A 26,847-nucleotide genomic window follows, 5' to 3' on the forward strand; every position below is an offset into this window, starting at 1 on the left:
TTATTTCCCCTTTGAGACCACTGAGAGCTTTTTTCTCCCCCTCATAAAAGCCACTGATCCCAGATAATCCTCAGACTTGAGTGGGGATGAGTTTTGCTGTTTTTTCAGTCCAGATACGAGAAGAGAATTGAGACTGGAGAGGCGGTTTGGCGTCCGAAGGAAGGATGGCTGCCCTTCCCCCGCCCCACCCAGGGAATCTGGGTGTCTCCTGCAAGCGGTCGTGCTGCGGGGCACCGGCCTGAAATGCACACGTTTGGTCACAAATAAGTGTCGCAGGCTCAGAAAAGCCTTCTTGGAAGAGAACGTCTCTGGCATTTTATAAAGGGCAAGTGCAATGAAGTTCTTTGTGGTTGCTTCTCGCACAGGATCCTCTAAAAATCTCAGCTGCCAAAGCTGCAACGGGATTCTCGGACTCCCCCATCAAAGCAAAAGTCCTGGCTTTTACCCATTTATTTCAGTGTCATTTCGGTTTATCTGGGCTTTTCTCCGTGGCCGCCTGCTCCGGAATCCAGGCTCCATCCCAAACAGTGAAGGCACAAACTCTGCACATGAATACACAAATAAAAAAGATCTGTGGACATGTAAAACTCGAGAAAAATGTCAGCAGCCAAGCTGGGAATCTAGGAGACCTGACCACTGCTCCGTGATTCATGATTTGGGTATTAAAACGACCTGCATTGTCTAGATCCAGTCACCATGACATTGGACCATCTTTATTTTCCTACCTGACCTTGTTTAGGGAGCTCTTTCCTATAATATGTTCTTTATTGCCCAAGGAATGCTCTCTGAATTTACTTTCTCTAGGGTGTGATTATAAATCTTCAGGACATCCCTAATGATTCATCCCTCTCGGCACCGTTTGTATAATGCACACATTTCATTTAAGGAGAAACCGTGTGATAGTTAGCAATCAGAGAGGGGTGTTCAGGAATCTGCTGAGCTCCCCCACTCTTTCTGTACCCAATTTCCCCCTTCCCACAAACACGTCAAATTGGGGTGCACTTTCTGCCTTACACACCCCACAATCTTTCAGACAAGAGCTTGTTTTCGATTTGCACACAGCCTAAACCACTGGACTCTTCTGCCACCGAGAAACCAGTATCAAATTCAATCTTAGCCACACCATGGAAGGATGGAGTTAACGTGGAAATAGCCACCAGAATTCTTTCATAGATCTTCAATAAAACAGGCTCTTCCACTGGAACACAGGTTATGTTTTTCTGGGTCCTGCCACTTCTCATTCAAAATAAAAAGGCGGAATCCTTTAGGGGCACTGAACAGAGAGAAGACCTCTTCTTTATATCGGGGTTCAGGGCAGCAAGCAGACATGAGAGACGTTCACTGACTTGGGCCTCTGGCTTTCCGACCCGGATTTCAACCTTTCTAACCAGGCGTTCCTCGCGAGTGGAAAAATCTCGGAGTCCCACGGGCAAAATCCCGAAAGTGTCCCTGGAGTTGAAATCTTCCCCCCCATGGCATGTGATTTTTGTACATCAGCGGTGTTGGCTCCAATCAAGTGCTCCATCTCCACAGTCTGGTGGAGAGAGAAAACGACACAAACAGATTACAAGCCCAAACTAGAGAAGCCAACAACAAGGGGGGGTGGGGAATAAACCTTCTGGAAAAGTACTTTTGAACTTCAGAGGGCCCAACACATGCTTGGTCCTCAGAGCTGGAGGAGATGCAAGATTTTTCTCCCTTTCTCTCTCTGTCTTTTTTTTTTTTTTCTTAAACAGACATATGTAGAACATTTGTTTCCATTTTATTTCTGCTGTCATAATGTGATGGTTTTATTCAGTTTTTAAACATGCTTCAGCTGGAAATGCTTCATCTTTAAATCAGGCAGCTCGGGTGTGTGTGTGTCTGGATTCCCTTGCTCCTCCCGCTCACCTTACCCAGGTGCATGTTAAATCAGTATTAATGACAATATCATTCTTGTGCAGTCATCTCCTGCCTGCAATTTGGTTTTAATTACCCGCCACGTTGTCTTTCCCCCTCACTGACAGCCATTAAATAGGGAATGACACCGGAGCAGGGCTGTGCGCAATAGTCAAGGCGCCAGATTTCATGCCCTTCATAAGGCAGGCTGCAGCGCCGCCTAGTGGCGGAGGTCAGAAAGGGCCGGCTTTGACATTGCAGATTTCCCTACGCACTTTTGAGGGTAATTTGCAGCCCTGGGCAGATTGGGAGCTGCACTGCCTGTTTGAAAGGAGGAATTAAGATAAAAACTTAAATATCACCAATCGACTAAGGAAACGTTGTGATTTGGTACAGTGTTTTTGCATGGAAATAAACCAACAGATGGCCACGATGTTGAAGCCTTGTCAGACCGTCAGAAATGGTGGCTCAGGCATAAGAGACTTGTCCCGTAAATTGTGACCGACCAAAGTCCTAGCAGAAAATTGCTCAGCAAAGGTGAGCTGCCAGTTCTCAACAGATGACAACTTCAGACCGGTCTCTTCCACGGCGCTATTTTCCTCGTACGCAAGAGAAAGCGTTTTTCTTCTTCTTTCTCTCTCTTCCTCTTGTTGTTCTCATTTTCTCCTTTCTTTTTTTTCCATTTTATAAATCCCTTTTATGTTTGCATGAGTTCAAAACATTCTCCTCAGCTCTGAGTGCACAAATGCGTATAAAACACTATCTTTCTGTGCGATGATACAGCGCTTCAGGGTTTTTTCAACACAGTGCTCCCGTAGGCGGGAGTTTAACGGAGTTGTTTGTCCAAATGCTCAAGTCAGACAATGTACAGATGCTCTGCACTGAAGACGTCCATGGAATGGCGATCGCATTTGCATTAAATTTTGCGGGGGGCGAGTTAAAATAAAGGGGTGGCTACATGCATTTCACAGGAAGGCAGGACACTGGACCTCGAATGCTGTCCGTTAAAAGCATTGCTAATAAACAACCCGGCCCAGCGCTCTTGGAGACAGGGCAGCCGGGAGCAGTCAGCCCAGTCTCTGCCTCCTGAACCCTCCGCCCAGCATCTTCACTTTGGTTGGAAGGTTTTGGGTCGGTGTGTTGCTCTGTTGCGGTTCGTTGCCAGCTTCTTTCAACAAGCGTAACTACTCATTTCACGTACGCTAAATGAGAGCCCACAGCTACTGTCTTTAATGAGAATTTTAAGCATACATAGTATATGCGATTGCTTGTCCATACATTTACTGTGTGAGTTTGTGCTTCTATGCCTGTGTTTCTAAAAAGCCGAGCATAAAGGAGACAGGGACGATCACAGCACATCTGACTCCTGGTTCTCCATTCTCCAAACCAGCGCTACACTGTTACATATGAATTCATTGGTGGCCATTGCTCCTTCTTTGAAGAGTAACTCTTTACCTTTTTAATTTAACGTGAAACTCAGTGTGTTGCTGAAAAAAGAAGTGCTGAAGGGTACACTGAAGTAATATTGATATTGTATTGGTAAGAAGTTTGTCTCAAATTTTAACAAAGATCTCAACTTCTTTGCTGATGGAGAAACTTCAAATGACCTCATAAAGTACTGGTTTTAGTGCTTGTGAGAGCCTCGCCAAAAGTATAAATAAATTACTGTCTTTACAATTTAGAGACTTCACCTCTCTTTTCAAAGGGAATATGAACTCACTTGATTCATGCTTTTCTTTTGAGAGACGATGTGATCTTTTTTAATGCTGCTGGCATGCATTCGATTTATTATTTTAAGGAATATTTTGCCTCATTAAATAACAGCTGGAGAAACTGCTGTTATATTCCTTCCAGACCAAAACGGAAAGCTTATAAATGCAAAGAGGAAGGCTCGGCCTCTGGTACAGCTTACATACATTGGTTCGCAGCTGTGCTGAGCTCAGGCAGGCTAACTCTTTGGGCCCTAATATGAAACTGGATGCTGGGAATCTGATCAGTGGCTTGCGTTTCCCTGGAAATTTATCACCTGTATATTCAAGTGCAAAGACACAGCACAAGGAAAAGTGTCGAATCTGCAGGGACAGCGTCCACAAGGGTCACTATTTCCTCAGGAGGATCGTGCAGTGGGAAAAAGACTTGATTGAGCCATTTGCACAACAAGGGGCTATTTCTTATAGGTGGATCATCATTCCCTCGGCCTGCACTGTGACATCGGCATGTGCTCTGGGCATTTTAATGATGAAGAAGAAACCCCGGGACAGATGACGGGGGATTCGTGTGCCCTTTCTGGGACACCTGGGCAGAGAGGCAGCCGGGTGCCCCGTGCAGTGAGACAGGCGCCAGGCACTCCCAGCCCCTTGCAGCTTGACCGACCCCCGCCGCTCCCCGGGGCCTCTCCCCACGTCCCTCCTGTCTTCTCCTGCAACAGGCTTTGCACATTCTCAGCTCCACTCTGTGCCTGGTGCTCGGTACATTACAGATGGGACGACAGAAGCTAGAGAACTTTTCAGAGAGCAAACAGTATTCATTCCATTAATTAAACCAGTGACTAAAAGCGTTCCCTGGTATAAAAACCCAAAGCTGGGCATCATGGGAGAGAGACAACAGCAGCGGCAATGGTGTCGGTTGTGTGTCCTCTGTAGGCTAGGCCCTGCAAGGGAGAGCCCTTCCTTTGCCCCAAGGACAATGCCAGCTGAGAGAAGAGGCTCATGTAAAGCGTGGCCACCAGGTAGAGTGGAATTAGACCGTGGGGCCTCATCCAACCACCTGGCTTGAAAGCTGGCACTTTATTTTGTTCACCAAACAGTGGCTCTGATTTCAAGAAACGTACCCTCTCCGTTTGGATTTGTAGAAAATCACCAACTGGGCGATCCCCTCTAGAAATGGCAGGCGATCCTATATATGCAAGGCACCAAAGGCATCTTGATGGGTGGAGGGAGGGGTGTCACTGTTGGCTTAGAGGGGACAGGAGAGGATGGAAAGGCACAATTATTTGTGTGTTCATCTCAAAATGAGGGAGAAGAGTATTCCTGGGCGGGGGTGGCTAACTTGAGAACACACACACACCTCACCTATAGATACACAGGTAGAAAAGGGGGCTGCGTGTTATTTGCAGGACAAAATAGCAGCCACTTCTGCTGAATACAATTTTCCTTTAAGACAAGGTCTTCCCTATGGGCCGCGGCTCAAAAGGTTTGGAAAGCTGGAGCTCAATCAAATCAGGCAGGTTTCTTTAATGCGGGACTTATCCGGCCTTTAACAGGCTGGCGTGCAATCTGAGCAACTCAGAGAAACTTAAGGAGATGTTGTTTCTTGAATGACTCTGGCCTCAAACGTCCGTTTTCTTATGGTCCCTCTGGTAGGAAAAGGGTGCAGTCCTATTCTGCAGACAACGTGAAAGCGAGCTGGGAGGAGGGTAAAGTGAGCTTAGCGCGCATGCGTCTGGAACTGCTTGAAGGAGAGGCGTTTATCCTGAAGGCAAGGAGAAGCCATCAGGGCGGTTGCTCAGGGAGCTGGTTTCTACCACTACGTTCACGATGGTTCCAATCTCCAAGGTTGAGACAGCAAGACGAGCATATTCTCCAACACCGTGGGGGCCAAACTTGTCAAAACAAATACTCCACGCTTCCTTCTTGGTTGACATCGTCAGCAAGCATGTGCTTCTCGGTGCCCATTTGCTGGAAAGCATCCAAGCGCTGTGGTTGGAAATCACCCACGTTTTGCAGGCTGGCTGCCGGACTGGCTGGTATTTTAATCTTGCTGCGTATTAAGGACAGTGAAGAAGAGAAGCCAGTGGATATCACTAAGCAAGGCCTCCCAGAGGAGGGAGAGAAAAAACAATGTGGTTGTCCCTCACACGCCCCCTACTGGGGACCTGGTCTTTAACCCAGGCATGTGCCCTGAGTGGGAATCCAACCGCCGACCCTTTGGTTCGCAGGCTGGCGCTCAGTCTGCTGAGCTACCCCAGCCAGGGCTCACGCAGATTTCCAAAAGCACCTGCGAGTATGTATAGAAATCCAGCCCCGGTTTGTAGTCAAATGAAGTTATCATATACCGAACTGCAGCTGCAAGTGTCTGGCATGGGCTTAACCACTTACAACATATTCACGCCTTTAAATCTCATAGCGGCCTCCAAACAAATGCTATCATTGCCCTAGTCTTACTAATTAGAAAATTAGGCCAGAGAAAGGTCAAGGGCATTGGCAAGATCACGCAACCTGGCTACCTAGTTAGGAAGGCGGAGTTACTCAGGCTCCGTGGGAGTGGGGTTAGGTGAGTGTGTTAAGTGTATGCAGTCTGGCCGGAGCTCTCACTCTGAACGTGCATGTTGTTTGGACCTCTTCCAATGGCCAGTGTGGCTTACAAAGGCCTCCCTGACCCCTTGCAGGTCAGCGATAGGACGCTAATAACCACTGACAGATTTAGCTACACACCAGGTATCCCATTAAACCGTTTATGCCGTGTATCTCATTTGATTCTTGCTCCCATTCAACAGGATTGGCAGACCCATTCCATAGCTAAGAAAACTGAGGCCTAGAAGGGGGAGGGTCCCATGTTTATGCTCCCACAGCTAGAAAGAGTTCACTCTGGCTCCAGAGCCCATGGACCATTTTTCCTAATTACCCATGTCCTCTGGAAATTAGTTACGATGAACTAATTTCCAGATGAACATCACAAATCAGGCCTCATATTGGGTGCTTTTTATTTTCTTCCCCCGATGAAAAAGGATATGGAAAAACACTACGCTGAGACCCCAGAGCTTCAGTGGGCGCTATTTTGTTCCCATGGGTGGGCTTATCGATGAGGCACCCACAGACACAGGGTGGCCTTTCAAAACGGCTATTTTCGCTGTCTTCCTTCAAAAAGAGTTGTAAACAAGCAAAAATTGTCCATGAGTGTTTTTTTCAGCACATCAACAACTAATGAAGCTCAATGTATAGCATTTTCCCCTGGATTGATGAAGGCATTTGGGAGAAAATAGGCGTGCAAGAATAGCAGGTTGTATGTAATAATACACTAGCTCACCGCCCTAAAAATCGGGAGTTGGAAACACCACAATGAAAAAGAAAGATTCTTACGCCCAAACGGTCCTATAGGTCATCACCATTCTTTGGGGACAGAAGGAATGGCGTGTAAGTAACTATTATGCATAATTTCTTTTCTGAATTAAATATTTAAGTGGTTTCTCATGAGTTCCCTGACACTGCTTCTGCCTTTGCCAGCATCTTCTCCAAGTCACTGCCAATTCTGATCAGTGCTTCTCTGATCTGGATTTTTTTTTTTATGAGGAGGATTCAGCAGCCCTGGGTCATTATCTCCCCGTAAGACACTATCATGAAATGCAATGTTAATACATCTTTTGCTCCACAAACTTTTTATTCTCTAGTACGTTGGGAAAGCTGTGGAAGGTTTTCCATTGCTGTGGAATTCGGAGTTATTGATCCTTGGGAAGGGGGAGATCTCAGGTGTTGTGTTTTGAAACTGGTCTCTGGAACACTTTTGGTTTAAAATCTCTCTCGCTCTGCGGACTCTGGTATTGGCATCGATGAGAGAATTCTGGGAGTCCAGGCTGTTAACAAAATGTGTGCTATCTCCCTGTCATAGAAAATGGGGAGTCCTCAAGGACTGAGAGATAGAAAGTTACAATAGGCATACAGCTATTTTAGAGAAACCATTCTTTGAATGTAGGGCACATTTCAGTGGAACAAAGGTTGGTTACATTTTCCAGGTTAAGAAGTCCAGAGATGAGATGCTTCACATTAGCAATGGTCCTTGAGAAAGAAAAACTGAGCAAGCCAAGATGCTGAAATGAGAATCCACAGGACTTGGTGACTTTGACATTCCTGAGGCCAGCACACTCTCCAACGTGGGTGATTAGGAGAATAATCACGCCGTCCACAGAAATGGACTGGTGACTTGTGGGGTTGAATTAGTAAAGGAGCTGTTTTTGTATTGAGATTACATGTCGTAAACACCTGTCTGTTTCATATTTTCACTGTTCTACCCTCTCATTATTTACAAATACATATTCAAGGTCATGATGAGGAAAATAATGCCGTAAGCATTTGTATTTGCTCTTTATTGCTATAATCATGGTGCATAACAAGGTACCCCAAAACTTAGTGTCTTAAAGAAAAAAAAACAACCATGTATTACTTGTCGTGAGTCTGCAGGTCAGATGAGTAGTTGTCCTGTCTGGGTTTGGGTTCATCTGACCTTAGCTTGGCTCGTACATGGGCCCCCGTCAGCTGGAGTCAGCTTGGGTTGCCTCTCCCACCCTGTCACCAGGGGAATCTCATCACGTCCTTGTGGCAGGAGACCAAGATAAGGCGTCAAGAGGCAGACAGAGTTTGTAACTTGCATTTTATTGAGCTAACACTGGTTTACAACAGCATATAAGTTTCAGGTGTGCAGCGTTATAAAGGCACATCTGTACACACTATATCACACTTGCCATCAAGAGTCTAGTTAGTCTCCCTCCGTAACCCTACAATGACTCTCCTTTCCCTGAGCCTGAGGTCCACCCCTCCCTGTCCCTGCTGGGAGCCACTGATCTATTGCCTGCCTCCGTAAGCTTGTTATCTGTCGTTTTGTGTTTGCTTTTGTTTTCAGATTCCACATAGGAACGAAATCATACCTCTGAAGCCTCTGTTTACGTGAACCTTTCTACCACCCCACTTGCACGAGACAGAGCCCAGGCCAGAGTCAGCATGGGAAAATGCATTTACTGGGAAGGTGTTCTGAGTCCCTGTGTCCTCAAAGAGGAATGGGATATCAGGTGGTTGTCGTTATTATAACAGAGCAAAGGGCCCTGGACGTGGCTTGGTGATTTTTCTAGTCTATGGCCACAACTCATTCCCAGAAATCTGAAATGTGCCCTGATCTTCTTGAGTTTCTTCCGTGAACACCCACAAGCCAACGTCACGGGGAAACTGAGACAGAACAAAGTATCACTGGAGGCTTCCCGCACTGGCGTTTGCTACCTCACACCACTTAGATGGTCTTCTGTACAGACGAGGGTTTATATTCTCATTCAAGACTATCTTTGCAAGGGCTGAGGTGTATATTTAAGTTGCATTTATTTCAAATGGTTAGACTTTTTTTCCTGATGATCTGTCTTCCACTAGCATTAAACAGCTGATAGTTAGATGATATATGATTCTAAGTGTTAGCATATTTTCATTTTAATTTTTTAAATGAGACAGAAAGAGAGAATAAGAGCGAAACATTGATTTGTTTTTCCACTTATTGATGCATTCATCGGTTGATTCTTGTATGTGCCCTGACTGGGGATCGAACCCATAACCTTTGTGTGTCGAGAGGATGTTCCAACCAACTGAGCTACCCTCATTTTCATTTTAATCCTCAATTGCTTTTGGAGGTGAATGTCACTTTTAATAGTGACCACTGCTTTGAAAAAAACACATCTCCGCCCATGTTCAGTTGCGGGACCCCATGTCAACAAAATATGAAATTGCATCTGCGCTTTTCAATTTTCACTCAAATATTAGTTTCAAATGAAAAAATACCCAACGTTCCAGCAGAGCTTCCTCCTCCAGACACTGCAGGCCGGTCGAGGTGTCAGATGCATGTTGATTTTGTGAGGTTAGAAGAACCTGCCAGGGGTGAGTAACATTTCCTCTATTCCCTATTCTTCCCTGTTGTTTCAGAGACCAGATTCCTTTAAGATTCATATTTTAAATACGTGGTCACATGTCTATATCTCCCAAATGCCATTTTTCGAAGTGTTTCTTAATTGGACAAAATCATTCTTTTCTTCCCTTTATGTTCTATCTGGAAAAAAAGGGAATTGTTAGCCAATTTTTCCTTAGTTGTATTGCTTTGTCTCGCCAAGATAGATGCACCCATGTTGAAGACGAAGTAAACCAAATCCTTCATCCTCATCCCCATCCTCATCACACAGGAAGAATTGGTTATGCAAACCCCAACAAAGGGTACCTATGAACTAACGGTGTAAAGAGGCTCATCAGCAACCCAGCACCTGACTTGATTATTCCTGCTCCTCCCATGTGGCTTCCATCTGCTGCGGGGGCCGATCTCCCCGAGGTCCGGCTCGCAGCAGGCCTCACCGAGCTCTTTGCAAGAGCCTGACCCTCAATGCGCGTTTGGGTCGAAGGTGTACGTCTCGGCTCCAGTTACGTCTCCGGTCCTGGCCGCGTTCAGGAAATTGGAGTCTGCCCAGCTGGGTTTCCCGCTTTGCAGGTTGGAGGCTGTTACCTGGACCTTTCTCACCCAGCTTGCCCTCCTGGACGGGGGGGTGACACAGAGGCACCGCCAAACCCGCCTTCCGCGGAGTTCAAGCATGATTCTCCCCTATCGAGTACCACCTACGTTCTGATTTCACAGTTTGCGTGTGTGGTATTGAGTCACTTTTAAAAATATTTAAATATGCTTTAAATAAAATTTCGAGGGACTAAGGAAATAGGAGAAAAATACCATTCCTGTTTGATCTGGAAAATGGGTAATTATAAAACACATGGCGAAACCTGAGCAAAGTTTCTAAATGTGAAAGAGATATATAATATATAAATTATGTGTGTGTGTGTGTGTGTGTGTATACAATTTTGGCACACAAAATTCAATGGAACCTTCCTTCTTGAGACTGCTGGAGAGCGTCAAACATTTTTGAAAGGAACCGCTTTTCACCCAGTGATTTGTCACTTATTTACAGTTTTATTTACAAACCATTTCTCTCTGCTTCCTGTAGTTGCAGTATCTACTTTCTCCATTTTTTAGAAAAGATTTTATTTATTTATTTATTTATTTATTTATTTATTTATTTATTTATTTATTTTTAAACAGAGGTTCCCCTCTGTTTAAAAGGGAAGGGAGAGTGGGAGAGAAACCTCAATGCGTGGCTGCCTCTCACACGCCCCCTACTGGGGACCTGGCCCGCAGCCCAGGCATGCGCCCTGACTGAGAATCAAACCAGCGACCCTTTGGTTTGCAGGCCGGTGCTCAATCCACTGAGCCACACCAGCCAGGGCTGCTTTTGGGGGAGATACTACCTTAATCCGACGTTAGCCCAAGAAGACATCGCTGGTTTGGCTGGGGACTGCTGGAGTCCTACAGGAAAGGGAGGTGTCATGAAATGAGTCCTCTGTCGCTCCATGAACTCCGTCCCCGCCACATGTCCTCCAACCACAGATGCCAACATCTTCTTTCCTGTCACTGTGTGTAGTTGCAACCCTGTCCATGACCTTGTTCCAAGCCCAATGCGAGTCCCTTTTTTACGAACTAGCTCAGATACTGGCTTCTTCTACGTTCTCTTTTCTGAAGAGTTTAGAATGAGAGGAAGGGGGGGAGGGAGGGAGGGAGGAAGAGAGAGACAGATATCTTGTTCCACTTATTGTTACACTCATTCGTTGCTTCTTGTACATGCCCTGGCCGAGGATTGAACCTGCAACCTTGGCATATTGGGACGACACTCTAACCAACTGAGCCACCCAGCCAGGGCCTCATATATCCTTTAAGATGACTCATTTGGCTCTGAGAGGTTAGGAACTGGTAGGGCTGCAGTATCTCCTGCCAAGTAAGGTGCAGATTGCATTGTGAGGGAGAGTGCTTCTGCCCTCTCCCGTTTGGCTTTAAATTTTATTTACAATCCATGAAGTTGCATCTGTACAAGAAAGCTCCAAACCATTAAAGAGAATTATTTAACAAACTTTCCCAAAATGCACGTGCGTATTGGTTTGTCCCGAAATTTGGATGCTTTATTATGTTGCCACCCAGGGGGGGGGAAGCTTTTAAAAAAATAAAGCTTGGGGGAGAATATGAATGTAATAAATATTTCATTGTTGTAGCACATCGGGCATCGTTCTGCAATCACAGACCTTGCCAGCAGTCAACACAGTAGTAAATTTCAGCACCTGTGGAACTGTTTCGGTAATTTATGATTTCTATTAGATTTCCATTAGAGATGGGCTGCCGTGGGTCAGGCCAGTTCACACGCCCCGGCTGCAAGCATGGGGTCCAGAGCGATTGTTTGTGTGTGAGTGGTTGGCTGCTTGGATGCTCTTGGTTGCCGTTTTGCTATTGTCGGCATCATTTGGGGGCTGCTCAGAACACAAAAAGATATGGCAGACACTTACTACTCAGGTTGCTTCTTTTACCAAACCTGCACTTGTCTTATTCATTCATTCCGCGACTATTTAGTGCGCAGGGTTCTGTGTCACCGCGGATACACAGATGGATAGATGTTCCCTGTTATCAAGGACTTTCTACAGGGACAACAATTCATTGGAAAGAAATGGAATTCTGCCCTGGCCAGTGACTTGGTTGGTTGGAGCATCACCCTGTGCACCTTCTGCAGGTTTGATTCCCGGCTGGGGTACGCAAATGAGAGGCTACCATCGATGTTTCTGTCTCACATCACTGTTTCTCTCTTTCCTCCTCTTCCTCTCTCTCTAAAATCAATAATAAAGTATGTTTGGGTGAGGATGCAAAATAAACAAATGAATAAATGGAACTCAGTATGGCATGGTGGTACTCAGTAGGGCTAAACAGATCGAATGAATGGAGAGCACCAGCAGAGACCCCTGGAGAGAAGTCTTAGAAGAGTCACCACGTAGCCAGGGAGACAGGAAAAGGGCAGGGCGTTCTGGGCAGGCGCACTGGTGTGAGTGGGGAGACTCAGAAGCACTTGTCTGTGCAGGAGGCTGGGACGCTGGGTGGGTGTGCTGAGCCAGGAGCTTAGAGAGCCGTCCCAGAGAGCCAGGGGGGTTTGACGGGAATGATGCTAACATTTCCAAACACTGCAAAGGGATTTTCTCACAGCAGTGGCATGTGCTTTACCTCCTCCCTAATTTGTTCACGGTGGCTGTCAGCCTGGTAGTGAGAGAGAATTAGAATCACTACAGCTGGGATGAGAAGAAAAAGAAAGAATGAACGTTCAGGCCTCAACATCTAAGATATTCCATTTGCTCCACCTTGAGCCAGGGCAGCCAGACAGACTTGAGCTTCAAGTCCAAATGGGTGCTCAGAAGGGAGAATAAAGGGCAAGAGGCAGAGAAAATGAGAAGCCCTTGCCCCTCAGTTCTAAGGCAGGAGACTATGGGTCAAAAAAGAGATCAACAGAAAGTCACAAAATGAGACTTATTTCCCTCCTTTCCATTGCTGGTGAAGGAGCAGCAAAGACACATTTCCATAGGAGCACGACAGAGGAAGGTGGCACTTTTTTTTCTTTTGAGACTCCTCCTGTGCAGCCATGTCCTATAGGATGGTGGCAGAAATGGCAGCAGGAGGCGGTGACAGAAAGCTGTTAGGGAGCTAAGCTTAGGGGGATAGTCCTACTCTTTAGAGACAGGTTCTTGGTGAAGGCATGAGACAAGGTCCAGTTGGCATGTCAAGCTTGGACTCTGCCCCGAGGACCTGAGGACTCAGGCTGCAGACATCAGTGTGCGACCCTGCAAGGCTGAGAGGCACGGATGTGCTCGTGGAGTTCCAGCCAAGCAGGGGGCCAGACCCTCATTCACGGGGCCCCCTGAAAACCCACAGGGCTTAGTGTGACCTCCACTCCCCAGAATCCTGGCCACAGGGAGGTCACATAAACCTTCGGCCCCTAAGTACACTTTTGGAGACAGTGGAAGAGAGCAGAGAAAAATCTAAGGAACTGAACATTTACTGAAAATAACTAAGCTCGGACCTAAAGGACTCTGTGAATGTTTATGTTGGGCAACATTCAGCTTGAACTAATATTTGTTATTTTTTTACTTTTCTCTTTGGGTCTATAGGCTCATTAGGAAAAATGTATTCAATTTTTTTAAACACTGTATTATATGGACATACCAACCTTGACCAAGCACCTTTAGTGAGAAGATATGCTATAATTCACAGACATGTTTAAACTAATTTGACTTAGCTTATTTAGTCTGATGAAGTCTAGGAGACTGGCAGAGAAGATTAATAATATAAATGAGAGCAACTCTTTCTGGCATAAAGATGTTCATCAAAGCATTATTTATAATGGCCAAAGATAGTGATAACTATGTCTCCAATGGTAGAAAGTTAATGATGTAAGCCAATGTCATGTCATTGTTGAAAGGTTTATGAAGGATTTGATAGCATAAGAAAACTTGTATTTACATCTTTCATTCAAAAAGGTAAAACTATAAGATACACATGAAACTAACATAATACTGAAAGTCTACTGTAATTGAAAAATAAAAATAAATTGAAAAATACGCACCTGGAAATAGAATATTACTAAACTAAAGAAAACTGCAGACTGTAAGACCATTAAAAGAATTGATTGCTGAGCGTAGGTTTCTGATTGGTTGCTTTTCTTCTTCCATTAAAAAAATGTCCTTGTGTAGCCCGCGGTGCACGTGTACAATTTTTATAACTGGAAAACTAAAACAAATTCACCTTCTATTAAAAGAAAATGAAGAAAGGGACAAGAAGAAGAGGTGGCATCAGAGATCAGAAGAGCATATCATGGATTCCCATTCTTTGATGAATGTCGGCAACCGGGACACCGGTGTTTATCCCTGCCATGGAAACAGGCCGGCGGGGAGGCAAGATGACAGGAAGATGGCCACGTGACTGAAGCGATATGAGGACCAGCCAACAGACTCCCGAGATTGCTGGCAGAGCCCAGAAACTAGAGAGATTCAGAGAAAGGTTCCCCTAGAGTGTCTGACGAGGTATGTCCCCACAGACAGAATCTCCATCTATAGCAGGATCTCTATCTATTTTGCGTTTCTTGCTCTTTTATTTAATTGAAGATATAGATGAGATCTGAACTTGCTGTTTTGTTTTCCAATGTTGTGTTGCAAGCATGAGTGTGGAGAAACCGCGACCTGTTCTTTAAAACCCACACAAGCACCTGACCTTTTGTCTGCGGTAAATGGCACCTCTGGAGGCTGCGGCTCCTGCTCCGCGCCTCCCTGAATTGGCAGCCTTAGCGGCTAAAGGCCGCTTTAAACGCCGTCCACCCTCACCCGCCTGAGGCAGTTCCCCTCTGGAAGGCGGCAATGGGAAATCCCACTGTGATAATGTTACTCTTCAGGTTGTGGGAAATCACTGTAAAATGCACTCGGACGCGCGCCCCGGAGGAGCCCGCGGCCTTAATGATAGACCCCGGCAGCTTCCCAAAGGGGAGCGTGTGGGGGGTGAAATGTCTGCGTTTAGACGCAGCGACTCTCTGCCTGCCTCAACCCTGGGAGTTTTTGCTCGCGAGATTCTGGCAGGACCGACTGCATTATTCCTCTAATGCCCTCATGTTTAGTTTGCACAGACCGTGGCACGAAGTTCAAAGAAATAAGACAGCCCTGGCCAGGTGGCTCAGTTGGTTGGAGCGTCATCCTGGTTGTGGGTTCGATCCCCAGTCCGGGCATCATATACCTAGGTTGCAGGTTTGATCCCCGGTTGGGGCACGAATGGGAGGCAACCGAGGGATGTTTCTCTCTCTCCCCACCCCATTTCTCTCTCTCTCTAGGATCAATAAACACATCCTCAGGTGTTCTGACAATATTTATTATTGGGGTGCACTTCCAATCCTGTTGAAACTGGGTATGGCATGGGACTGGCTTCGGCCAGACACGGGTCGCCAGAAACGAGATGCGTCCCCTGCTCTCTGGCTGTGCTTTGCATGGTGGAAGCAACATCAACCTGCTTCCTGAGGTCGATGATCAATAACGTCCCACCCAACAGGCAGACACATGATGAGCTGGTGGCGTGAGTGGGAAATACTGTAACTCTCCTCGTCTGAGGCCGCTGCAAGATTCAAGTTCGTTGTGACTGCGACCTAACTCCAGCCCACTCCGAGGAAGGCAAAGCAAGGGTGTGCGCACGTGCAGTGTGGTGGTACCAATGGTTCTGGGCAAAGGAGAGAGAAAGCAGTGTCACAGGAAAACGTTGACTCCCCCTGCAGGCCAAGGAGCGCGTTTTGGAAGCGGTTTCAGTATCTTCATCCATTTAAGTTCTCTCTTTGGCTGAGATGGCCGATACTCCATCATCCATAACATGTGAGGCAGAGACCTGATTTGCTAGCTACTCCCCGAACAGTTCCACATGGATGTTGTACAGCATTATTGACACCTACTGACACCCACGTGTCCCAAAGAAATATCAATCAGTTGCCTCGCTCATGTGTCCTAACCAGGGAAAGAACCTGCAACCCATGCATGTGCCCTGACTGGGAATCAAACCCCTGACCTTTGGTTAAGGGATGGTACTCCAACCAACTGAGCCCATGGGCCAGGGCTCTCGGTAAGTCTTGGATGGGAGTGAGGTTATAGTTCATGTAACTATATGACATCTAGGACATAACCTGTTCTCATTTCACAAGAGCCAAGAAAACCTTTTAAAAACTAGAACCTAAGTTACATCCTTGAGTATCGGCAGATATAATTTTCAAAGTAGCCTGCTAGGTAACAGATGCAGCTTATTAAAAATTTAATGCTGTAGCAAGGAACCACTAAAAAGGAATCAAACGCAAAACCCCTGAAGGTATAATAATCGAGGGTTGGGATCTATTTATGTCGGTGTGCTTTCTCTGAAGATGGAATCTTTAATATTTCTAGGATGCTGCAGACTCACTGAAGGGCGTGCACATTGCTTACAGTTCTGGGAGGACTGGCGGGGGGGCAGGACCAGCCTTATGCTCTTAATTCTAGAGAGGAGAGAACTGCTTACAGGATGGGCAGCGTTGAAGACAGAGCAAGCTAGGATGAGAAAATCTCTCCTTTCTCTGCCTCTTCTTCTCCTCTGCTTTTATTCCATCAGAATGAAACATAAAGTTTTTATACAAAGATGAACTCTTTAACACACTTTGCTTTTAGTCTGCTCTGCTTATAAGCAGGGAAGTAGCTTAATACATACAAGGCCGGGGTAAGCTGCAGGTGTTAAACAAGAAAGCATTTGGGATGACTATCAGTGAAACTGAAAATCCAGGAAAAACGAAGCTATTCTGCCCAATTGAGTTTTTATCATAATAACAATTAGAATAAAACCTGACCTTGAACTTCCACAGCACCCCTCTTTCCCAGAGCTCAAATGCCACCGCAAATATGCTCCCACGCAACAGGGACGGGCCAGGGGGTATGTCCTCAGGGACACCTATTCGGAGCGTGCCAGGCCTTCGGTTGACTCATTTTTTAAAAACTTTTATTTTATCAGCGCAACTCTGGTTAATAAGATTGCATAGGTTTCATGTGTACAATCCTACCATACGTCATCTGTATAAGGTGTTGTGTGGTCACCACCCAAAGTCACATCTCCTTCTGTCACCACACATTGGACCCCCTTCACCTTTTATAGGATAAACAATGAATCTGCCTTGAGGCCCATTTGCTATGATGCTCATGTGAAGGTTTGGTAACCTTCGCTGTAACGTGTTTAATTCATTTTGCATCCTAAATATGTTACGGGGCACACTGCTTCAATTCCGTACACCATTTACCCAAAAGGCAGTACATAACCCTACATTAAGGCTCATTTGCCCATCAATGTGCTATAAATATCAAGAATATCCCCAGTTTTGGTCATGCAGAAGTTAGATCTAGACACTTTGATTAGAAAATAATATTTAGTGACCAAAATGGTTAATATGTGAAGGGTAACCTTGCTCTCTGAAACACTCAGTGCAGTTAACCATTTTTAACCCCTCACCTAATTCTTCTCCCCACTTCCCCCAGTTCTGACCAGGACAGGTTCTTAATTACTTTAACTCATCATAAGTGAATGCCTCTGAGAAAAGAATTAACCTACTTTTTTCCCAAAAGTGCAACTTGTATTTCGAGTCTTTCCAAGAAGGCTCATGCCCTGTCCGTAGTCGGAGGGTCCCTAGTGTAACAAGCATATCCTGTTCACTGGCTTGGCCAGTGAACAGAACAACCCTTCACATTCACAAGCAGAAGGAGCTGCCCCCAACTCGGCCCATGGCGGAATCGGAGTACCAGCAACCTGGCCTCTCTGGGGGCCTGGGACGGTGTTTCAGGCAGTTCCGATTTCATTTCCAGCTTGGAGGTCAAGTCCCGAGTCAGTTCAATTACTTTTGCAAAGTCACAGAAAGTGTAGGAATTTTTTTTCCACAAGCCTCGAGATCCTGTCGACTACTGAGTAGCTAAACAGAAAACAAGTTGGGTTAATAAACTGAGGGCAGAGCAAGAAGATGAGAGAGATACACAGGTGAATAATCAGACATTCAGGCCGCAATAAAAAATTAAATAGCGTGGTCACTTTCCATTCTGCTTCCATTCTATGTTATCACTCCCAGTAAAGAGACTTCCATGAGATGCGTACCACGAGGAAAGTGTGTATTACATGCATTTCAACATATGACATATTTGCAATAAAACAGGATGAAGTCTGTCCAGAAATTGACCTAAAAATGTGCTTTGTTTATCACTCTCAGACCCTGACTTCCGACTGTTCCCTCAAAGGGTACAGGTACTTAAGGATGCTGCCCCGAATCATACACAAGTCAAAGTGAATAGTGAGATGTTCCACAAGATCAGCTTCATAAGAGACGGGGGGGGGGTGCTCTTCACCATAGAAAGAGGTCGGAGAAAAAGTAACCCAGAAGGACTGTTGGATTAAAGTGCCTTTGAAGATTTCCAAAGGACAGAAGGAGGCAAGACTAACACAGTCCTTTCAGATTTATTTGATAGCTATGACACTCTGAAGTCCACTGGGAAGATAAACGCAGTTAAATGTGTGGTGATAGAATTAAAAATAACTATTAAATTTCAGAATCATCAATATTTTCATCGGCATGATTAAACTGTGAAAAAGATGGTTACTTTCCACTGGTATCCATCAAAATCAATCTGCGTGGTCCTTTCGTGTGATATATTTCAACCTCATCTCCGCTATGTGAATTGAGTTGGATTCCTTTTTTTTTTTATTTCCTTTTCTCGGTAGCACATTGTACAGGCAGCGGTTAGAGAAGAGTTTCGGTGACAATTTGGTTGCCCTCCAGCACTGCAGCGTGTGGGGCTGCCCAGACGGATTCGGCGTCACCCAAAGGCAATGCTTATAAAATAACCAAACTTCTCGCGTTGGACTCGCCTTCAAATGAAGCAAACTAATGAAATGCTTTGACCCTCCCCACGCACGTCTCGGCCCTGAGACTACATGAAATACAAAGACATTGACCGTGAAGTCCACGACTCCCAGTCATGTTGGTGGCTGATGAAAGTGTCACATTGACACTATAGTCCCCTTGGAACAGGAAATCAATTCCAGCAACGAGAATCTTCTCCAAGGAAACGCCCATCACCTTTAAGCCCCCTTAGGATGAAAATAAAGGTCACATCTTTTGCCCTGGTACCACCTTAGGTTTTCTTGTTATGAAAGGATAATCAGAGGCGTCATCACTGTAAATGTTTCAAAATTATTAGTTTAAAGTCATTAAAAATATTTTTTGAAAATAGAGCACCTATAATATTTCATGCTGGTTCTCGTTATGAATTACTCAAAAAATAAGGAGGCAAGAAAGAAAGAGGAAGAGATGTTTGAACCTCTCACTGACTCAGTCAAATGAGTATTTAGTTTAAATAGTGAAAGGTTAAAACATGACTAATATTGGATAAATATTTAGCATCATTCATCTGCTATATATACAATAAGAAAAGAGCACGATTCTGAATTCTAGTCCATAACCTCCCCAAACATTGAACTCCAAGGACACTACCTTTTTCTTTGCAGAAGATACCACATGTTACTCACTATTCTGGGATTCTGGGAAATGTAAGAGAACCTACCAGATGCAGGACTAACGTGTGGACACTCTTGATTTGCCAGCCCCTTGATATCCTGTTCTACCCTCATCACAGAAGAAGGAAACTATTGCTCTAAATTGCAGAGTTCCATTGCTTCACTAATTTCCTTTCTGATCTTGCTTAATAATAGATACTCAGTAGAGTCTACCATGGTGGCATTCCTTTTCTCAACAGATGAGCAGCTAGGGCTTGGGTAGGAGAGGCGTTTCAGTGGGTTTCCTGCTGCAGAGGGGTATGGGAGGACCGAGATGGACAACAGAGGTGGGGAAGAGGTGGGTATGTATCTGTGGCTGTATTAAAAAAAATCAGTTTACTTTCAATATTATGCACCTTTATGTTCACTGCAGTGTTATTTATAATAGCCAATATATGGAAGCAACCCAAGTGCCTATCAATGGATGAGTGGATAAAGAAGATGTGGTACATATATGCAGTGGAATACTACTCAGCCATAAAAAAGAATGAATCGAAATCTTCCCATTGATGACAGCATAGATGGACCTAGAGGGTATTATGCTCGGTCAAATGGGTCAGTCTAGGGTTGTATTTTTTGTATTGCATTAAAAAATTATTTATTTATTCGAGGGGGGAAGCTAGGAGAGAGAGACATTGATTTATTTCCCTTATTGATGGATTCATTGTCTGATTCTTGTATGTGCCCTAACCGAAGATGGAACCCGCAACTTTGGCACATCAGGATGATGCTCTAACCAACTGAGCTACCCAGCCAGGGCTAAGGCTATTTTTTTTTAAGTTCATCCATGGTAAGATTAAGTGTACGGCCATGTGCAGACCTGAGCTCTCGCCAGGGGTAGAACCAAGTTCAGGGCTGTTCTAACATGACTTACCCGTCCCACAATGCTCGCTGACTCCCACCAACCTCCCTTCAGCGCTGTCCTGCAAAGTTGGACAGTGATTTCCATCTGTAGCTCTTCTTCTCTTTCCCCCTTTCCTGCAGGAATATCTGTGGTTTTAATTCGAGCCTTTTAGTGACACCGTGTTATAATTATAGGAGCCAGCGCATAGGAACCAAGGTTTCCTTTCCTCCCCCGCCTCCCCATCGTCAGTGCCAAAGACTCTCTGCCTCTGGTAGCTTTTACGTGGGCCTGCCTGCTTTTCTTCTTAATTATTTGCTCAAAGAGCTCACTAGCTAATGAGAATGCTTGCTCTATTTTAAATTCACAGATAGGAACACAGAGAGCTGTTTTCTTTCTCTGCTAATTTGTAACACTAGGAAGAAAATGAGGGAAAAAAAGAAAACACAGAGAATAAAGTTTCTCACTCTACTCATGCCTTCAGCACTCTGCATTGGAGAGTTTAGAACTCTAACTCAATCAATTCAAGCTTCCAAGCATGAGCTGAATGGAGAAAAAAGTATAAAAAATGATATAAGCACAGTGAAGAATAATATAAAAATAATTTTTTCAGTTATTTATTTATTTATTTCTAGAGAGAGGGGGAGGAAGGGAGGAAGAGAAAGAAACATCCATGTGTGGTTGCCCCTTGTGCACCCCCTACTGGGGACCTGGCCCGAGACCCAGGCATGTGCCCTGACTGGGAAGCGAACTGGCGACCCTTTGGCTTGCAGGCCAACACTTAATCCACCCAGCCACACCAGCTAAGGCAGAAATATTCTTTTTTAGAAAAAGATTTTATTTATTCATTTTTAGAGAGAGAAGGAGAGAAACACTGATGTCAGAGAGAAGTATCAGTTGGTTGCGTCTCCCACGTGCCCTGACCAGGGACTGAACCCGCAACCCGGGCATGTGTCCTGGCCGGGGATGGATATGGCAGTTTTTCACTTTGCAGGATGATGCCCGACCAACCGAGCCACACCAGCCAGGGCTAATATTACAATGTTCTGATGATTACCATTGCTCCGACATTCAAAACACCATCACTGAGTTTTAGTTCTTGACCTATCCTGGGTATCCATCCATTTTCACAAGTGTGAATTGCAAACGTTTTCTCCCAGTCGGTGGCAGAGTCTGTACGTGCAATGTCAAATCCTGGGCCAGGCGTTACAAGGTGACCAAACTTCACTATACGGCTCCTTGCTATCTACAACTTGCCCCAAATGATAGCTATGTCATCCAAATGAGCCTTTACTTATTACCATGTCCAAGTTTCTAGGAAGGGGTCTGCTCACACCCCCCTGATAGCTCTTGTAAGCAATGCTCAGATCAACACATCTTTTGTAGTTCTTGCTAATGGAGTCTGGATGATGAATTTACATCTATCTATCAGAAACTTTGTCTTCTGCCCTACATTACTAATGTCAGAAAATTGCCTCCATATAATTCATCAAAGTATTTCTATAGACTCACTCCTTTATTACCTTTTCTCTTGCAAACCGTATAATTCCTCTTCATTGCACGTCAGGGGAGAACCTTTCATCTTGGCTGGCTGCGTTTCTTGTGGGGCTCTTTACATGAAAGGACCGTGGTGGGTGCCCCTGCAGGTGGTGAGTTGGGAGCACACAGTGGTGAGGACAGGCCTGTGGCAGTGACTTGAAATAATGGGAAGCCGAGACCCTTGTCCCAGAGATCACAGCCTAACAAGTTGCTTTCAATGTCAGTTTGACAAAAATGAAGGTAGCACTCATGTTTATACATCACGTTACTTTTTCCATCATAATTCTCACCCCGTTCTGTGAACTCATCCTCTTGGCCCCTCCCTAATACTCATGCTTTAACTCCTTGCCCTCGTTGAATGGAGGAATGAAAAGGAGTGAAAGACAGATGATGTAACCAGCGCATTTCTGTCCTGGTGTCATAAGGGGACCCCCGGAAAGGACAGACAAGTTTTTACGTTCTCTATTACAAAGCCCGAGGTATTACAGTACTTATCCCATGGACGTGCGGTGGGAAAACACGAGAGAAGTAAGTAGATGGACCCTCATCTAGAAGGTGAACACAACATTGTCAGGTGTATTAGGAACAACGGCTTAATACCGAGAAACACACTGACGGGAGAACACCAATGAGTTTTTAGATGAAGTAAAAGCACTCAGGTTTTAAACACAAGTTTAAATCCCCTACGAAGATTTCACAGGGTTGGATGCGCCCTGGGACATCTTACTCCTTGGTCTGGCAAAAGCCCCGTGCGGGTGAGGGGAAGGTCATGCACGGGGTTACTCACATCCTCAAACCATGCGTCTCAGGCTCAGTGGCTGTAAAGATTTTCTGCCGATGGTGCAGAAGGTGTACCACAAGGCATCACAAAATAAACTGTCCAAACAACAGCTGAGGAAAACACAGGACTGCCGCAGGGACTGCTTTGTCTCCATCTCGGTGTCCCCGAGTGCTTGTCCAAATGCCTCGCACAGAGTAGCTGTTCAATAAATGGCTTTGGGATGGAGAGGGGCCTCGTGCGAGTCACTGCGTTTCTCTGCGCTTTAAATTCCTGGACCGGAACTGAGTGCGCAGTGGGAGTTGGGAGTTTGGGCTGTGGAGTCACACAGTGGGGAGGGCTGTTTTAACTGCCCCGGCCTCTGAACCGCAAGCACCATGGGAAGGCGCTTTCTTGGGACACTCTTGCCCATGTAAGCCTGAGTCACAGTGGGTCTGCAGAGATTTCTGCTCGAGCTCTAGAAAGCAAAAGTGCAAATCAGCTGATCCGTGTGGGAAGTCAATGAAGGGCCCGCAGAACTGTAACTCAGGATTCAAGTTCAGATCCCTGGAGCAGGTGGCGCAGTGACAAAGGTCATGGAGGCTGACACTCTGGGGACCAGAAACAAAACATGCCTGGCAGTTTTTCTCATGTTGCACTCTGCATAATCCCATTCATGTTTCTAGGTTTATACCCTCTCCACTTGGGGCTGTTCATTAGGAGAGGATCGAGTTTGAAGAGCTACTACCAGAAAAAAAAAAAGGACTAGGGTAAAGACAGCATTTATCTCCACATGCAAAACCCTGGTGCCTTCGTCAGCACAAGCTGTTCTGGCACCTGCAGTGGGGGATCCCTTTACCTTCCCTCCTCTCTTTAACTGGCCCTGACAATGGATTCTTAAATCCCAATGGGCTGCCCCGATTAGCTGGCTCGGGGTCCTTCTTCATTTGTGTTTGTCTTATTGGTCCAAACGGAATGTAGGAGTTTGACGAGCCTTCCCCATACCGTGTAAAATGCTATTCATAATCGCATAGATGATTTTACTGGAGCAGAAGATCTATATCATTTATCAGATTTCCAGTAGCACTCATGGGTCAAAAGCTTAACAACTGTGACTCAACTGGAATCTGTATTTAAACTACCAAGGGCAAGGGGGTAACCTGAATGGCTATTTAGGGAGTCACCATTTTTATCCCAAAGCTTTGTCCTCCCCCCAATTATCCCTGCTCAGTGCTTCACTAGAAACAATTTTAAACATTTCAGCCACAAATATCACTAAAAGCGAGTATGATCCTTATTTGTATCCAAAGAGTGTGAAAATCATTGAAACTCAAAGAACTACATACTAGAAAGTGTACCAAGGCCAGGTCACGCTAGCTTTGCAGAGAAACACAGATAAAATGCAGACCGATGGAGCTTGTCTTACCTTGATGTTCCCCTAAACAACGGTAGCCACCCGCACAGCCCTACCCACTGCTCAAAGTGAGGTGCTCCAGCATCCGGCTCCAGGCTCGTGAGAACTCTGCAGAGATGCTCCCTGACGGTGGACTCCAAGGTCAGTGTTGAGGAGTGGACTCACTCACAGGGAACTGCAATTAGAAAACACATTGCCGCGGACAGAGGCGCGTAACCACACAACGTGTCGGCAGGGATTGTCTTTCCGGGTGTCAGGCATGGTCCTCCCAGCCTGCAATGCAGACAAGTTAGGCATAGGGCAGAGTTCACAGGGGCCAAGTCCTTGTTTACCAGGCGAGCGCCATTCTGTGCCTCCCTGGGAGGGAATACTACGCCCCTGGTTTGCCTGTAGGGAAATGCAATTTTTTTCTTTCAATTTCTCATTCCATTCCCTGGCTTGTTGTTCTGATATTTCTGAAGCACAAAGCAAGTGTGCCGTTTAAGAAGCAGCTACTGACCCAGCCAGGAGGCTTAGTGCGTAGCTCTGTCTCATGCACCAAAAGGTTGCAGGTTTGATCCCCAGTCAGGGCACGTACCTGGCTTGCATGTTTCTCTTTCTTTCTCTCAATCTCTCTTCCCACCCCATTTTCCCTCCTCTCTTTCTCTCTAGGAAATCAATAAAAACATATCTTTGGGCGAGGGTTTAAAACAAAATAAAAAACACCAACTAGTAAGGATAAATGTGCTTTGGGCCTATGCACAGAATACTTGAAAGTAAAAAAAAAAATTTTAAAGGATAAGAGCTTTCAATCAATGTGATAACAAATTTAAGTTAATTAAGAGAAGCCCATTCTTCCCTAGAAGGCCTCACTGATCTTGGTTATTAATGCGTATGAACACCCCATAGCTGTGCATAATGAAAGGCTTGTGACATCAGCAGCGGCTTCATGTGGAGCCTCACTTGTAAAATTTTCTCTAGTCTTCTTAAAGTGCGGCCTCTGCCACCCCACACTCCCCTCCCCGCCACTCTTGGCCCATTTCTGAGCTCGGAATGAGGCCCTTCCTCACTGCCGTCACCTAAGAATTCATCTGCAAGGTCGTTTTTCAGCTTTAATGTAGTTTCCCAATCTTCAAAATAAAAATCATGTCTGGGATTTTTCACTTCGCTTTCATTTTTTTCCCTTTATGTTCTATTCGTGGAAACTCTTGTCAAAACATCACACACATGCTATCTTCTCTTCCACGCAAAGAGGCTGAGAAGGGAGAAAGGAGAATAAAGCGTGTCACATTTTCATTCAAATATTGGGGTCGGAGAAGATTAAAACATTCCAAAAAGGAGAGCAACATGCCTAATGGCGTCACTCACGCCTGCGTTCATTCGCGTAAATAAATATATATCGAGCAGTTTCTGGGTGCCGAGCCTTGCATACGATACTGGAAATTAAAGCTATTGGAGGCAGTTCTTGCAACCAGGGGATTATGGTATTTAATACTGTGCACTTGTTGTCCTAGATACCGTGATGACGGAAGGAAGATTAAGGAACAAGTCTCTGCTTTGAAGGGATTATAATTGCACACAGATGAATAGAAAGGAGATAGCCTTTTAAAAAAAATCATCACCTGAAGATGTGTTTATTGATTTCAGAGAGATAGTTCAGGAAAGAGAGAGAAACCTCAGTGTGAGAAACACCGATCATTTACCTCCCTCATGTGTCTGGCTCAGGGACTGAGCCTGCAACCCAGGCATGTTCCCTGTCTGAGAATCGAACCCACAGTCTTTCAGCATACAGGGCGATGCTCCAACCAACTGGGCCACTGGACCAAGCCTGTGAAGGAGATAGTCGTAAACTGGATCAAGAAAGGTGGGCTGAAATCATGGTATATTAATACTACATATATAGTGTAGCTAGTTAAAACAGCAAGCCAAATGAATAAGTGCCCATGATAAACCGAGTAAGAAAAAGAAAGCTGTAAAAATATATATATGGCGTGATTCATTATTTGCAAAAATAAAAGTCAAAAGCTCTAAAAGAAAGAGGAATGGGCTGAATTTGGACAGATGGTGAGAGGGGAGGGGGGCGTGGCAGACAGCAAAAGTTTTCTGAAGCCGTATATAGTATTCGGGAACGAGAAAGAGATGGGCTATCAGCAGCATGCATGGAGTGACCATCCCACGAGAGAAATATGACCACGCGAGAGAAGATTTACACTCTGTGTTATGATCCGCAAACCAAGAGCAAATCAATGGCGACATCTTCTATTCAGTACAGCCTGGGAGTGCCTTCAGTCTGGAAGCCAGCCTACATCCTTTGTAAAAAAAAATGTATATATATATATATATTTTTTCTTAATCTTTCACATTTTGTCTTTCACTTCACTCTTATATAAATGACCTCCACCTCACCCACTTGCATGGTGCATCTCATGCATTTCTTGAGCATGAGGTTTTGAACACTTCCTATGTATCAGGGTGTCTGGGAACAGATAACAGTACTGCCCTTGACCTTCAAAGTCAATGGCATGAAAGACTGACCTGATTGTTACTGCTGAGTCTTTGCAAAAGCCCGGTTACCTCCTCCGCATTCCGATTCCCTCCAATATTCTCTTCCACTCATTTGACCCATCAAATGCTAAGCACCCACATTTCTGTTGAGTCCCACCTGTATGAACTATATTTATTATATATTTTTTTCTCTTCTTGAGTAAACTAAAGAAA

This window comes from Artibeus jamaicensis, unplaced genomic scaffold, assembly GCF_021234435.1.
Source record: "Artibeus jamaicensis isolate MK-2021 breed Jamaican fruit bat unplaced genomic scaffold, CSHL_Jam_final scaffold_612, whole genome shotgun sequence".
Classification (NCBI taxonomy): Eukaryota; Metazoa; Chordata; class Mammalia; order Chiroptera; family Phyllostomidae; genus Artibeus; species Artibeus jamaicensis.